Consider the following 14,056-nt stretch of genomic DNA (forward strand, 5'->3'; position numbering starts at 1 on the left):
CCTTACCCCAGTCCCCCCCCTCCTCCTCCTCCTCCTTACCCCAGTCCCCCCCTCCTCCTCCTCTCCTCCTTACCCCAGTCCCCCCCTCCTCCTCCTCCTCCTTACCCCAGTCCCCCCCTCCTCCTCCTCCTCCTTACCCCAGTCCCCCCCTCCTCCTCCTCCTCCTTACCCCAGTCCCCCCTTCTCCTCCTCCTCCTCCTCCTTACCCCAGTCCCCCCCTCCTCCTCCTCCTTACCCAGTCCCCCCCTCCTCCTCCTCCTCCTCCTTACCCCAGTCCCCTCCTCCTCCTCCTCCTCCTTACCCCAGTCCCCCCCTCCTCCTCCTCCTTACCCCAGTCCCCCCCTCCTCCTCCTCCTCCTCCTCCCCCCAGTCCCCTCCTCCTCCTCCTCCTCCTTACCCCAGTCCCCCCCTCTCCTCCTCCTCCTCCTTACCCCAGTCCCCCCCTCCTCCTCCTCCTTACCCCAGTCCCCCCCTCCTCCTCCTCCTTACCCCAGTCCCCCCCTCCTCCTCCTCCTCCTTACCCCAGTCCCTCCTCCTCCTCCTCCTCCTTACCCCAGTCCCCCCTCCTCCTCCTCCTCCTCCCCCCAGTCCCCTCCTCCTCCTCCTCCTTACCCCAGTCCCCCTCCTCCTCCTCCTCTTACCCAGTCCCCCCTCCTCCTCCTTACCCCAGTCCCCCCTCCTCCTCCTCCTCCTTACCCCAGTCCCCCCCTCCTCCTCCTCCTCCTTACCCCAGTCCCCCCCTCCTCCTCTCCTCCTCCTTACCCCAGTCCCCCCCTCCTCCTCTTACCCCAGTCCCCCCCTCCTCCTCCTCCTCCTTACCCCAGTCCCCTCCTCCTCCTCCTCCTCCTCACCCCAGTCCCCCCCTTCTCCTCCTCCTCCTTACCCCAGTCCCCCCCTGCTCCTCCTCCTCCTCCTCCTTACCCAGTCCCCCCCTCCTCCTCCTCACCCCAGTCCCCCCCTCATCCTCCTCCTCCTCCTTACCCCAGTCCCCCCCTCCTCCTCCTCCTCCTCCTTACCCCAGTCCCCCCCTCCTCCTCCTTACCCCAGTCCCCCCCTCCTCCTCCTCCCAGTCCCCCTCCTCCTCCTCCTTACCCAGTCCCCCCCTCCTCCTCCTCCTCTCTCCTTACCCCAGTCCCCCCCTCCTCCTCCTTACCCCAGTCACCCCCTCCTCCTCCTCCTCCTTACCCAGTCCCCCTCCTCCTCCTCCTCCTCCTTACCCCAGTCCCCCCCTCCTCCTCCTCCTTACCCCAGTCCCCTCCTCCTCCTCCTCCTCCTTACCCCAGTCCCCCCTCCTCCTCCTCCTCCTTACCCCAGTCCCCCCCTCCTCCTCCTCCTCCTTACCCCAGTCCCCCCCTCCTCCTCCTCCTCCTCCTTACCCCAGTCCCCCCCTCCTCCTCCTCCTCCTCCTTACCCCAGTCCCCCCCTCCTCCTTACCCCAGTCCCCCCCTCCTCCTCCTCCCTTACCCCAGTCCCCCCTCCTCCTCCTCCTCCTTACCCCAGTCCCCCCCTCCTCCTTACCCCAGTCCCCCCCTCCTCCTTACCCCAGTCCCCCCTCCTCCTTACCCCAGTCCCCCCCTCCTTACCCCAGTCCCCCCCTCCTCCTCCTCCTCCTTACCCCAGTCCCCCCCTCCTCCTCCTTACCCAGTCCCCCCCTCCTTACCCCAGTCCCCCCCTCCTTACCCCAGTCCCCCCCTCCTTACCCAGTCCCCCCCTCCTCCTCCTCCTCCTTACCCCAGTCCCCCCCTCCTCCTCCTTACCCCAGTCCCCCCCTCCTCCTTACCCCAGTCCCCCCCTCCTCCTCCTCCTCCTTACCCCAGTCCCCCCTCCTTACCCCAGTCCCCCCTCCTCCTCCTCCTTACCCCAGTCCCCCCTCCTCCTCCTCCTCCTTACCCCAGTCCCCCCCTCCTCCTCCTCACCCAGTCCCCCCCTCCTCCTCCTCCTCACCCCAGTCCCCCTCCTCCTCCTCCTTACCCCAGTCCCCCCTCCTCCTCCTCCTTACCCCAGTCCCCCTCCTCCTCCTCCTCCTCCTTACCCCAGTCCCCCCCTCCTCCTCCTCCTCCTTACCCCAGTCCCCCCCTCCTCCTCCTCCTCCTTACCCCAGTCCCCCCCTCCTCCTCCTCCTCCTTACCCCAGTCCCCCCTCCTCCTTACCCAGTCCCCCCCTCCTCCTCCTCCCTACCCCAGTCCCCCCCTCCTCCTCCTCCTCCTTACCCAGTCCCCCCTCCTCCTTACCCCAGTCCCCCTCCTCCTCCTCTCCTCCTTACCCCAGTCCCCCCCTCCTTACCCCAGTCCCCCCTCCTCCTCCTCCTTACCCCAGTCCCCCCTCCTCCTCCTCACCCAGTCCCCCCTCCTCCTCCTCCTCACCCCAGTCCCCCCTCCTCCTCCTCCTCACCCAGTCCCCCCCTCCTCCTCCTCCTCACCCCAGTCCCCCCCTCCTCCTCCTCACCCCAGTCCCCCCCTCTCCTCCTCCTCACCCCAGTCCCCCCCTCCTCCTCCTCCTCACCCCAGTCCCCCCCCTCCTCCTCCTCCTCACCCCAGTCCCCCCCTCCTCCTCCTCCTCACCCCAGTCCCCCCCTCCTCCTCCTCCTCACCCCCAGTCCCCCCCCTCCTCCTCCTCCTCACCCCAGTCCCCCCCTCCTCCTCCCTCACCCCAGTCCCACCCCTCCTCCTCCTCACCCCAGTCCCCCCCTCCTCCTCCTCACCCAGTCCCCCCCTCCTCCTCCTCACCCCAGTCCCCCCTCCTCCTCCTCACCCCAGTCCCCCCCTCCTCTCCTCCTCCTCACCCCAGTCCCCCCTCCTCCTCCTCCTCCTCCTTACCCCAGTCCCCCCCTCCTCCTCCTGCTCCTCCTCCTGCTCCTCCTCACCCCAGTCCCCCCCTCCTCCTCCTGCTCCTCCTCCTCCTCACCCCAGTCCCCCCCTCCTCCTCCTCCTCACCCCAGTCCCCCCTCCTCCTCCTGCTCCTCCTCACCCCCAGTCCCCCCTCCTCCTCCTGCTCCTCCTCCTCACCCCAGTCCCCCCCTCCTCCTCCTGCTCCTCCTCCTCACCCCAGTCCCCCCCTCCTCCTCCTGCTCCTCCTCCTCACCCCAGTCCCCCCCTCCTCCTCCTGCTCCTCCTCCTCACCCCAGTCCCCCCCTCCTCCTCCCTGCTCCTCCTCCTCACCCCAGTCCCCCCCTCCTCCTCCTGCCTCCTCCTCCTCACCCCAGTCCCCCCCTCCTCCTCCTGCTCCTCCTCCTCACCCCAGTCCCCCCCTCCTCCTCCTGCTCCTCCTCCTCACCCGTCCCCCCCTCCGCCTCCTCCTCTCCTGCTCCCCCCAGTCCCCCCTCCTCCTCCCTCCTGCTCCTCCTCCTCCTCCTCCTTATCCAAGTCCCCCCTCCTCCTCCTTACCCCAGTCCCCTCCTCCTCCTCCTCCTCACCCCAGTCCCTCCTCCTCCTCACCCCAGTCCCCTCCTCCTCCTCACCCCAGTCCCCTCCTCCTCCTCACCCCAGTCTTCTCCTCCTCCTTACCCAGTACCCTCCTCTCCTCCTCCTTACCCCAGTCCTCTCTGGTCAGCAAGTTATCGGTGAAGAAGCGACTGTCCAGCTCGCTCACCAAACAAGAAGAATCCAAAGTTTGAAATAAACCCCGAGTATAAAACCAGGCGGCGGCCGCCGTGAGCCTCACCAACTGCCTGAGACCAGAGCCCAGCGCGGCGTCACTGCCGCTCGGCCCCAACTCACTACCCGAGCTCCGCGTCCGACTCCCGCTGAGGCCCCGCCGGGAACCCGCCCCTCACTCTGAGTGACAGGCGCTCCGGCCAATCCGCTTCCCCGTAGAGCCCCGCCCCGGATACTCGGCTCCTCCCTTTTCCCTCTCCGTTTCCCAGCCTCAGTAAAATGCCCGTTTGACTCTCCGGTGGGTGCAGCTTGAAAAGTCAGGGACTGTTTTTTCTCCTTGTAAATCTGACACTATTTCATCCAGCTGTGAGCAGCAGCTCCCGGATACACGAGTGATCTCAGACTGGGAACCGGGAGGCTCCGCCCTGGAAACACCACACCAGCAGTTTCAATCAGGAAGGACTGAAACTGATCATGGCTTCCAGACACGAGGCGGAGAGTTTCACAGAGGATTTAAATTGTCCCATTTGTCTGGATTTCTTCACCGATCCGGTAATACTGGAGTGTGGCCACAACTTCTGCCGCTCCTGTATCACACAGTGTTGGGAAAAGGAGACAAACTCCTGCCCAGAATGTAGAGAGGAGTTTCCGGAAATAAACCTCAGAGCCAGTCGGGCCTTAGCGAATCTGTCCGAGAAAGCGCGAAAATTAAACCTGAATCCGAAAGAGAAGGAAAGTAAACCTCACTGTGAGGAACATCAGGAAGAACTGAAGCTGTTTTGTGAAACTGACAAGAAACTGATCTGTCTGATTTGTAGAGATGCGCGGGAACACAAATCTCACAACTTCATGCCCATTAAAGAAGCTGTTGGAATCTACAAGGTAAAAGGAACAGATTTGATCACCTGATTATTTTATCACATTTTCATGCCTAACACTTTTATTCTGTGATTTTTCTCTCCCAATCCCAGGGTCTGCTGAAATCTTCCTTAGATTCTCTCACAGAGAAGAAATCGGCGGTTCTAGAAACGGAGCGACGGCAGAAACAGAAGATTCCGAAATTAGGGTAAATCGCCCTGTGCTGATTTTCGAAGTTTGATTCGGTTTTTTTGGTTTTAATGCGGAAACGTATTATTTTTCACATTTCATTTGGTAGGAACACTCGAGCAGTCTGCAGACCCGCATCACATCCGACTTCGCTAAAATGCACCAGATTCTCAGTGAGAAAGAGCAGCGATTAATCCGAGATCTCAGGGAAGAAGAGGGGGAGATTCTAGAATCAATGGAGGAAAATCTTCGAGAAATTCAAGCGAATTTAAATTCTATTCAGGAGAAACTCTCAAAGTTGCAGAAACAGATGGAGCAAAAAGACGAGCTTACATTTCTGACGGTGAGGATTATATTTCAGTTTAGTCAGTGAAAGTTCACAGTCACAAGTTGACGGCGAGAATTTTGAAATAAATGCAGCATTTTCCCAATAATTCGTCACTTGATTTAAACCGATCGATTGTTTTGTCTATCCGGGGCGGAGCTTCTGTTGTCACCGAGCTAATCGGCCTCCCACAATATCTACAGGATCCCGGGAATACCTGCAACCTCCCCGGGAATGAGTTGCCGTGATCTTGATATTTAGTCTGTAATTATTTCTGTGGTGCCCAAGTTTAATATCCTCCTGAAACTCAGATTCCAATCCAGTTCCAGTCCCATGTTGTGAGTGTGGGTGTGTCTGGTAGGGTGGGTGTGAGAGGCACTGTGTCTGTGAGTGACACTGATGTTGATTTCTAGTATCTGATACTCTAATAAGATTTATCAACTATAACCTGCTTCTATCAGAAGCATTTAATAATTTTTCGTGTAATTTCCATTGGCCTGTTTTCAAATATGCCGCTCATAGAATTACACAGAATTTTACAGCACAGAGGCCGGCCATTCGGCCCATCAGATCAATGTCAGTGTTTATGCTCCACACGAGCCTCCTCCCACCTTACTTCATCTCACCCTATCAATATATCCTTCTGTTCCTTTCTCCCTCATGTACTGATCTCGCTCCCTTTTAAATATATCGGTGCTATTCACCTCAACTACCCCATGTGGTAGCGAGTTCCACATTCTAAACACTCTCCGAGTAAAGAGATTTCTCCTAAATTCCCTTTTGGATTTATTACTGACTATCTTATATTTATGACCCCTCGCTTTAGACTCCCCACAAGTGGAAACATCTTCTCTACATCTGCCCTATCGAATCCTTTCATAATGTTAAAGACCTCGCTCAGGTCACCTCTCAGTCTTCTCTTTTCCAGAGAATAATCTTTTCTGTTCACTCTTTCCTGTTAGTTGAACCCTCGCAGTTCTGGTATCATTCTTGTAAATCTCTTTTATACTTTCTCCAGTGCTTCTATATCCTTTTTGTAATATCCTCTTTCTATCTGTGTGTGGGCAGCAGTGAGAATTGGGAATTATCAGCAGCTTGTAACAATCTGGGTGTAATTTCTGCTGTCGGGATATAGACGCTCAGTCTCTGTCAACTCAGATTGTGTTTTATTTATTTCAGGAAGAAACTCGTCAGAAGAGGAGGTAGGCCATGCTCTTTACTGAAACTCTGCACAGTTTGGTAAAATAGCTCAGAAAAGTGTTTATGGTCAATTTATAACCAATTGTTTGATATTTGCAGGATTAGTGAGGACGATACTATGTTGACATTAGCAGATGCCACCCTGTCTATCGAAAAATTCAACGGCCCTTTACTATATGCAGTGTGGAGTGAAATGTTGGATGTCATGAACACCGGTAAAACTCATATAAGTTCCTTTGGCCTGATTTATATCTCATAATTTGTTTCGTTATACATAAAAATATCATAGAAAGTATCTTTTAATACTAAGTAGTTGCAAATGAACGACGTTAAAAGTGGGCCTGGACGGAGTTCGTGTTATTCACGCACCAAATCCATCTTCTAAAAAGCATCGCCTTCAACTGGTTAGCTGGAAATGTCAGCTCCCCGAACATGACCAACACAGGGACCCTCAGATGAACCACAGCCTCCAGAACCCATCGATACTTTGCACACTTCAGCAACAGGAAACACGCGCCCTTCCCAGCTGAACCTTTCCTCCTCTACAATACTCATCTCCTGAATCATCTCCATCTTGTGTGTCAAACTCATGTCCGTGACCAAGGTCAGGACAGGAAGCCTGGGAGCGAGGCTTTCTCTGCCTGTTGAGGGAGGAGTGGTGAGGGGTATAGAGTTAGCTGGTGCTCACTGTGGACCTGGGGTGCAAGCACTGGATTGCTGAAAGTGTCACCAAGGCTTATTCTCTCAATTGCCTTGAATCATTCCACTCGCCCTAGACAAATATCTCTTATACATCCAGGGAGAGTTTCAGGGTAGAGGTATGACAATGGTGCATCACATTGAATAACCGCTGGTGCTTTGCCCCCACGTGCAGCCCCGTATGAACCCTATTTGTTTGCATGGACCAGGCCGGAGATAGCTGGAGGTTAAGATATTGGCCAATATTTTCTTGTCCGCATTGAGGAGGGATTTAATTTTCATTGATGAGCAATGGTGGTGACCTTTCTGCTCATATGTATTAACCTGATTGTGACTAAGTTAAGTGTGTCTGTGTCCTTGTCTCCAGCACATAGTGCGGGGTTTCAGTAGCGGGAGAGTAAGCTCCGTGATTAGGGCCTTGTGAAACCTGATAGGGGAGCTATTAGTTGGTGTGGGACCAGGTCAATACTTTCCCCAGATTGCTCCGGCTGCTTGTCCTAGTGCCCTGTGTCCACTGGAAGCTTCTCCCGTTGGGAGTGAAGAGCACAGTTTAGGTCTCCACTCATGGTTACTGTGCTGTCCATACGTGGGGCGAGTGTGAGGATTGCTGATGTGGGGAATGTGCGGACACCTCATTCAGGACACCGAACTGAAGCATCACTTTGGGTTCTCCTGTTATTCGAGATTCTTTAGGATGGAGCGGCCTCCTTCTCCAGGAATGCGTGTCTCAGAGTTATGGGAAGGTTCCTGTTGATTAGTGTGACTATCCTCTGCTCTTGGGTCAGTAGAAGGTGGCCAGCATTGGTCCCACCCACTCACTCACAAACTTGGTGTGTTCTGAGGGTGGTGAGGAGGATCTCCTGTAGAAATGGTGCTTCCACCTGTCCTTTTATATCAGTCAGTTTTGTTTTGCCTGATTATGTGCTGGAGTCTGTTGAGATTCGTGGATATAATTTGATTGATGGACTGTATTCAGGGTGATGTCGGTTTGCTGTCTCCAGGGTGTCTTTTCCACTTGAGGGTGTCTCTGAATCTGGGGCCTGCCCGATTGTACCAGTTTTGTTTGAGTTCCTGTCCAGGCTGCTGTTCAGACTGATCGAGTTGTGGACCACAACTGCTTCATCCTCTTTTTTTTTCCTCTACTTTTTCCCTTGAATTATTTATTCACTGCCCTTCCTTACCTTTTCCCCTGTGGCAGCTCGTTTCCTCACTCCATCTGCGGGATGTGTTCTTGTCCGCATTGAGGAGGGATTTAGGGTGTTTGTCCCCTAATATGCTAAATATACATTGGCTTTTTACAGAAGAATCTGTCTTAAGACCCCTTTAAACAAGCTAGGAAATAATGAGTGAACAGTTTAATACTTTTCAATCATATTAAACCACCCAATACATACAGTGACTGAGATTACTGGTAAACAGATCATACAGTGACCGTGAGATTACTGCTACAGACAGCTCATACAGTGACATAAGAACATAAGAAATAGGAGCAGGAGTAGGCCAATCGGCCCCTCGAGTCTGCTCCGCCATTCAATAAGATCATGGCTGATCTGATCCTAACCGCCAATCCACTATCACAGAACCATCTCCTGCATCTAACAGAATTAGACACACGAAATAGGAGCAGGATCAGGCTACACGGCCCCTGGGCCCGCTCCGCTACCCACCGGGCCATGACCGATCTGAACCTAGACTCATGTCCAAATTCCTGCCCGCTCCCCGTAACCCTTAATTCCCTTTACTTCTAGGAAACTGTCTATTTCTGTTTTAAATTTATGTAATGATGTAGCTTCTACAGCTTTTTGGGGCAGCATATTCCATGGACCTACCACCCTCTGAGTGAAGTAGTTCCTCCTCATCTCAGTTTTGAAAGAGCAGCCCCTTATTCTAAGACTATGCCCCCTAGTTCTAGTTTCACCCATCATCGGGAACATCTTCCCCGCATCCACCCGATCCAACCCCTTCACAATCTTATATGTTTCAATAAGATCGCCTCTCATTCTTCTGAACTCCAATGAGTAGAGTCCCAATCTACTCAACCTCTCCTCATATGTCCATCCCCTCATCCCCGGGATTAACCGAGTGAACCTTCTTTGTACTGACTCGAGAGCAAGTATGTCCTTTCTTAAGTATGGACACCAAAACTGTACGCAGTATTCCAGGTGCGGTCTCACCAATACCTTGTACAACTGAAGCAACTGAACTGTATGTACCAGTACCCGTGAGATTACTGGTACATACAGATCTTACATCGACGGTGAGACTTCTGGTACAGACAGATCATAGTGACCATGAGTATCTGGTACAAACAGATCATACAGCGATTGAGATTACAGGTACAGACAGATCTTAGTGACCGTGAGATTTCTGGTACAGACAGATCATACAGTGACCGTGAGATTACTAGTACAACAGATCATACAGTGAATGAGATTACTGTTACAGACAGATCATACAGTGACCGTGAGATTACTGGTATAGACCGATCAAAAAGCGACTGTGAGATTGCTCTTATACATAGATCAAACAATAATCATGAGATTCCTACTACAGACAGACCATAGAGTGACTGAGATTAGTGGCATAGTGGTTAGCACTGTTGCCTCACAGCGCCAGGGACCCGGGTTCAAATCCGGCCTCGGGTGACTGTCTGTGTGGAGTTTGCACATTCTCCCCGTGTTTGCGTGGGTTTCCTCCGGGTGCTCCGGTTTCCTCCCACAGTCCAAAGATGTGCGGGTTAGGTTGATTGGCCATGACCAAAAAAAAAAAAAAAATTGGCCCTTAGTGTTAGGGGGGGATTAAATACGTGGGGTTACGGGGATAGGGCTTGTGTGGGATGGCTGTCGGTGTAGGGACCAGGTGCTAGGGTTTGGATGATCAGCCATGATCTCGTTGAATGGCGGAGCAGGCTCGAAGGGCCGAATGGCCTACTCCTGCTCCTATCTTCTATGTTTCTATTACTGGTACGGACAGATCATACGGTGACCATGAGATTACTGTTACAAACCGATCAAACAGTGACCATGAGATTACTGGTACAGACAGATCATACAGTGACCATGAGATTACTGGTACAGACAGATCATATAGTAACCATGAGATTACTGGTAGAGACAGATTATACAGTGACCGTGAGATTACTGATACAGACAGATCATATATTGACCGTATGATTCCTGGTACAGACAGATCACAGATTCTAGAATGGTGCCTGCGATTGGAAAGTTGCAAATGTAACCCCACTATTAAAGATAGTTGGGAGAGAGATACCTGGGAATTACAGAAGATTTAGCTTGACATCAGTATTAGGAAAAATGCTGGAATCTATTATTAACGATGTGGTAACTGGGCACTTCGAACATAATAATAGGATTGGGCAGAGTCAACACGGATTTATTGAAGGGAAATCGTGTTTGCCAAATCTGTTAGTGTTTTTTGATGTAACTAGCAGAATAGATAAGGGGAACCAGCGGATAAATCAAATCAAATCAACTTTTATTGTCATTGTTAGTGCACAAGTGCAGTACAACAAAATGTAGGCTTGCGGCTCCCGAGAGTGTACATTTAGATTAAGACATTTAAACATTCAACATACATTTGGCTTGTAATACATTAACATGAACATAACCATAATAAAGTGCATTGTCAGATGTGCAGGCTTTAGAGTTTATTTGTGGAGTTCAGTAGGATGACAGCCCTGGGAAAGAAGCTGTTCCTAAATCTGGTCGTTCGGGTGCGAATGCATCTGTAGCGTCTCCCAGATGGCAGGAGGGCGAACAGACTGTGGCTGGAGTGGGTAGGGTCTTTGATGATGGACCGTGACCTCCGTAGACAGCGTTTCTGGTATATGTGCTCTATGGTCGGTAGCCAGGTGCCGGTAATGCGTTGGGCAGTTTTGACTACCCGCTGCAGGGCTTTCCGGTCATAGTAGCTACAGCTGCCATACCATACTGTGATACAGTTTGTCAGGATGCTCCCTATTGTGCAGCGGTAAAAGTTAGAGAGGATCAGGGGTGACAGGTTACATCCCTTCAGCCTCCTTAGAAAATATAGGCGCTGCTGGGCCTTCTTCACCAGAGAGGAGGTATTGAGGGACCAGGAGAGGTCTTCCGTGATGTGGACTCCGAGGAACTTAAAGCTGTCCACCCTTTCCACCACAGCCCCATTGATGTGGATGGGGGTGTGACTTCCGCTTTTAGACTTCCTGAAGTCCACAATGATTTCTTTGGTTTTCTTGATGTTAAGGGCCAGGTTGTTATCGGCGCACCACTTCACGAGATGCTGGACCTCCTCCCTGTAGGCTGCCTCATCATTGTTGGTGATCTGGCCTACCACCGTGGTATCATCCGCAAACTTGATGATGGTGTTGGAACCATGAACAGCCACACAGTCGTGGGTGAAGAGGGAGTAGAGGAGGGAGCTCAGCACACATCCTTGTGGGGCTCCCGTGTTCAGGGTCGGCGGGGGGGAGGTGTGGTTACCTAATTTGACAGACTGGGGTCTGTTTGTTAGGAAGTCCAGGGTCCAGATGCAGAGGGAAGTGTTCAGGCCAAGAGTTTGGAGTTTGGTGGCCAACTTGTTGGGGACGATAGTGTTGAATGCTGAGCTGTAGTCTATGAACAGCATTCTGATGTAGGTCTCCTTACCATCTAAGTGATTCAGTGCAGAGTGTAGAGCAGTTGTGATTGCATCCTCCATTGATCTGTTTGCACAATAGGCAATCTGGTGTTGGTCAATAGAGGCGGGAACACTGGCTTTGATGTGAGCCAGGACCAGTCTCTCGAAACACTTCATTATGATGGGTGTGAGTGCGACAGGTCGATAGTCGTTCAGACATGTCACAGCCGTTTGTTTTGGCACAGGAATAATGGTAGCGGTCTTGAAGCATGTAGGGACTACTGCCTGGGCCAATGACAGATTGAAGATGGCGGTGAAGACATCAGCCAGCTGATCAGCACATTCCTTGAGTACCCGTCCAGGGATGCTATCCGGTCCAGCAGCCTTTCGTGTGTTCACTCCGCGTAGAACACCCCTTACGTCGGAGGTCGACAGAGTGAGCACCTGGTCTTCTGGGGGTGGCAAGGCTTTGGTAGCCGGCTCCCTGTTGTCCCTGTCGAAGCGAGCGTAGAAGTTGTTAAGCTCCTCCAGAAGGGAGGCATCGCTGACCGGGGGGGCTGGTGTTTTTGCCCTTGTAGTCCGTGATGGACTGGATGCCTTGCCACATGCGCCGGGGGTCCGAGTTGTTGCAGAAGTGATCCTCTATCCGCAGTGTCTGTTTCCTTTTGGCAGTCCTGATCCCCTTTTTTAGGTTGGTCCTAGCTGCACTGTAAGCCGCCGCGTCGCCAGATTTAAATGCTGCGTTGCGTGCTTTCAACAGTGAGCGGACCTCTCCGTTCATCCAGGGTTTCTGGTTGGGGTATGTCCTGATATTTTTATGGGTTGTGACGACCTCGACGCAGCTGTTAATGTAGAATAGCACTGTGGATGCGTATTCCTCGATGTCATTATGGGCAAACATGCCCCAATCAGTGCGTTCGAAGCAATCCTGAAGCTCCGAGACTGCCCCCTCTGGCCATACTTTCACTGATCTCACTGATGTTCTCCCTCTTTTGATGAGCAGTTTGTATGCCGGGGCTAGAAACAGGGAGAGGTGGTCAGACTTCCCAAGGTGGGGGCAGGGAATGGCCTTATAAGCGTCTACAATGCTCGTGTAGACTTGATCCAGAGTGTTCTCCCCTCTTGTGGGGCAGGGGACATTCTGGTGGAATTTCGGTAGTACAGTTTTTAGGTTTATGTGATTGAAGTCCCCTGCGACGATAAAAGCTCCGTCTGGGTGCGTAGTTTGTTGTTCGCTGATGGCCCTGTAGAGGTCCTTCAGTGCTAGTTTGGCATTAGCGTGTGGTGGGATGTAGACCGCAGTGATGATAACAGCCGTGAATTCCCGAGGCAGGTAGAAGGGTCTGCACCTTACCATGAGGAATTCCAAATCAGCCGAGCAGGATCTATCGATTATGTCAGTTAGTGCACCAGGCATTGTTAGTGTAAATGCACAAACCGCCTCCCTTGCTCTTACCGGAGTCTGCAGTTCTGTCGGCGCGGAAGACCGTGCATCCTTCTAGTTGGATGGTGGTGTCAGGGATGCCGTTGTTCAGCCAGGTCTCTGTGAAGATCATGGCGCAGCATTCCTTTGTCCTTTTCTGTGTGGAGAGATCCAGTTTGATCTCCTCCATTTTGTTTTCCAGTGACCTGACGTTGGCCAGGAAAATACTTGGGAGGGAGGGTTTGTGTGGGGCCCTCTTCAGCCTGTTTTGGATACCGGCCCTCTTACCCCGCTTCTGCTTGCGTTCCCTGCGCGGTCTGCGTTGACTTCCGGCTGGGGAAGGACGCCACGCTGGTCCCGGGGGTCGGGCGATGTCGGGAGGCAGATCGATGCCGCCGAGTGTGAGCCGCACGCAGTCAGCCCCGATGTCTAGGAGCGTCTGCCGGCTGTACGGTAGGTCTGCCCTCAATTCCCTTATCAGCAGAGTCCAGAAGAGACTCAGAAGGAGGGTGAAAACGCTCAGTCTCGGGAGAGACAAAGCCGCTGCGACCGTGCGCGCCGCCATCTTAATTTAAATGTGGTGTATTTGGAATTAAAAAGGCATTCGATAAGGTGCCTTAACCAAAATTAGGGCTCCAGGGATTGGGGCTAATATAGTAGCATGGATTGAGGATTGGGTTACTGGACAGAAATCAGAGAGTCGAAATAAATGGTTCATTTTCGTGTTGGCAATCTGTAACTAGTGGGGTACCGCAATGATCAGTGCTTGGGCCTCAGCTGTTCACAATCTACATCAATGATTTGGATGAGAGGACCAAATGTAATATATCCAAGTTTGCTGATGATACAAGTTTGCTGGGTGGGAATGTAAGTTGTGTGGAGGATGCAAGGAGGCTTAAAGTCGATATAGACAGACTAAGTGAGTGGGCAGGAACATGGCAAATGAAATATAATGTGGACAAATGTGAAGTTATTCACTTTGGTAGGAAAATAGCAAAGCAGCTTATTTTATAAATGGTGAGGGATTGTGAAATGTTGGTGCTCATTGGGACCTGGGTGTCCTTGTACACGAATCACAGAAAGTTAACATGCAAGTACAGCACGCAATTAGGAAAGCAAATGGTATGTTGGCCTTTATTACAAGAGGATTGG

The 14,056-nt window shown here is 52.7% G+C and overlaps 1 pseudogene across 1 annotated transcript in view; it reads left to right on the plus strand.

Annotated features, from left to right (window-relative positions):
• Nucleotides 1–4,011: 4,011 nt before the first annotated feature.
• LOC147096247 (zinc-binding protein A33-like) overlaps nt 4,012–14,056 on the plus strand; it is a 32,390-nt pseudogene continuing 22,345 nt past the window's right edge. The window contains exons 1-5 of the transcript XR_015074872.1: nt 4,012–4,475; nt 4,565–4,666; nt 4,750–4,983; nt 6,145–6,167; nt 6,265–6,380. The product of XR_015074872.1 is annotated as a zinc-binding protein A33-like (transcript). The remainder of the gene's footprint in view (nt 4,476–4,564; nt 4,667–4,749; nt 4,984–6,144; nt 6,168–6,264; nt 6,381–14,056) is intronic.

This window comes from Somniosus microcephalus, unplaced genomic scaffold (genome assembly GCF_052327205.1).
Source record: "Somniosus microcephalus isolate GS21.2 unplaced genomic scaffold, FLI_Smic_1.0 unresolved_chr1, whole genome shotgun sequence".
Lineage (NCBI taxonomy): Eukaryota > Metazoa > Chordata > Chondrichthyes > Squaliformes > Somniosidae > Somniosus > Somniosus microcephalus.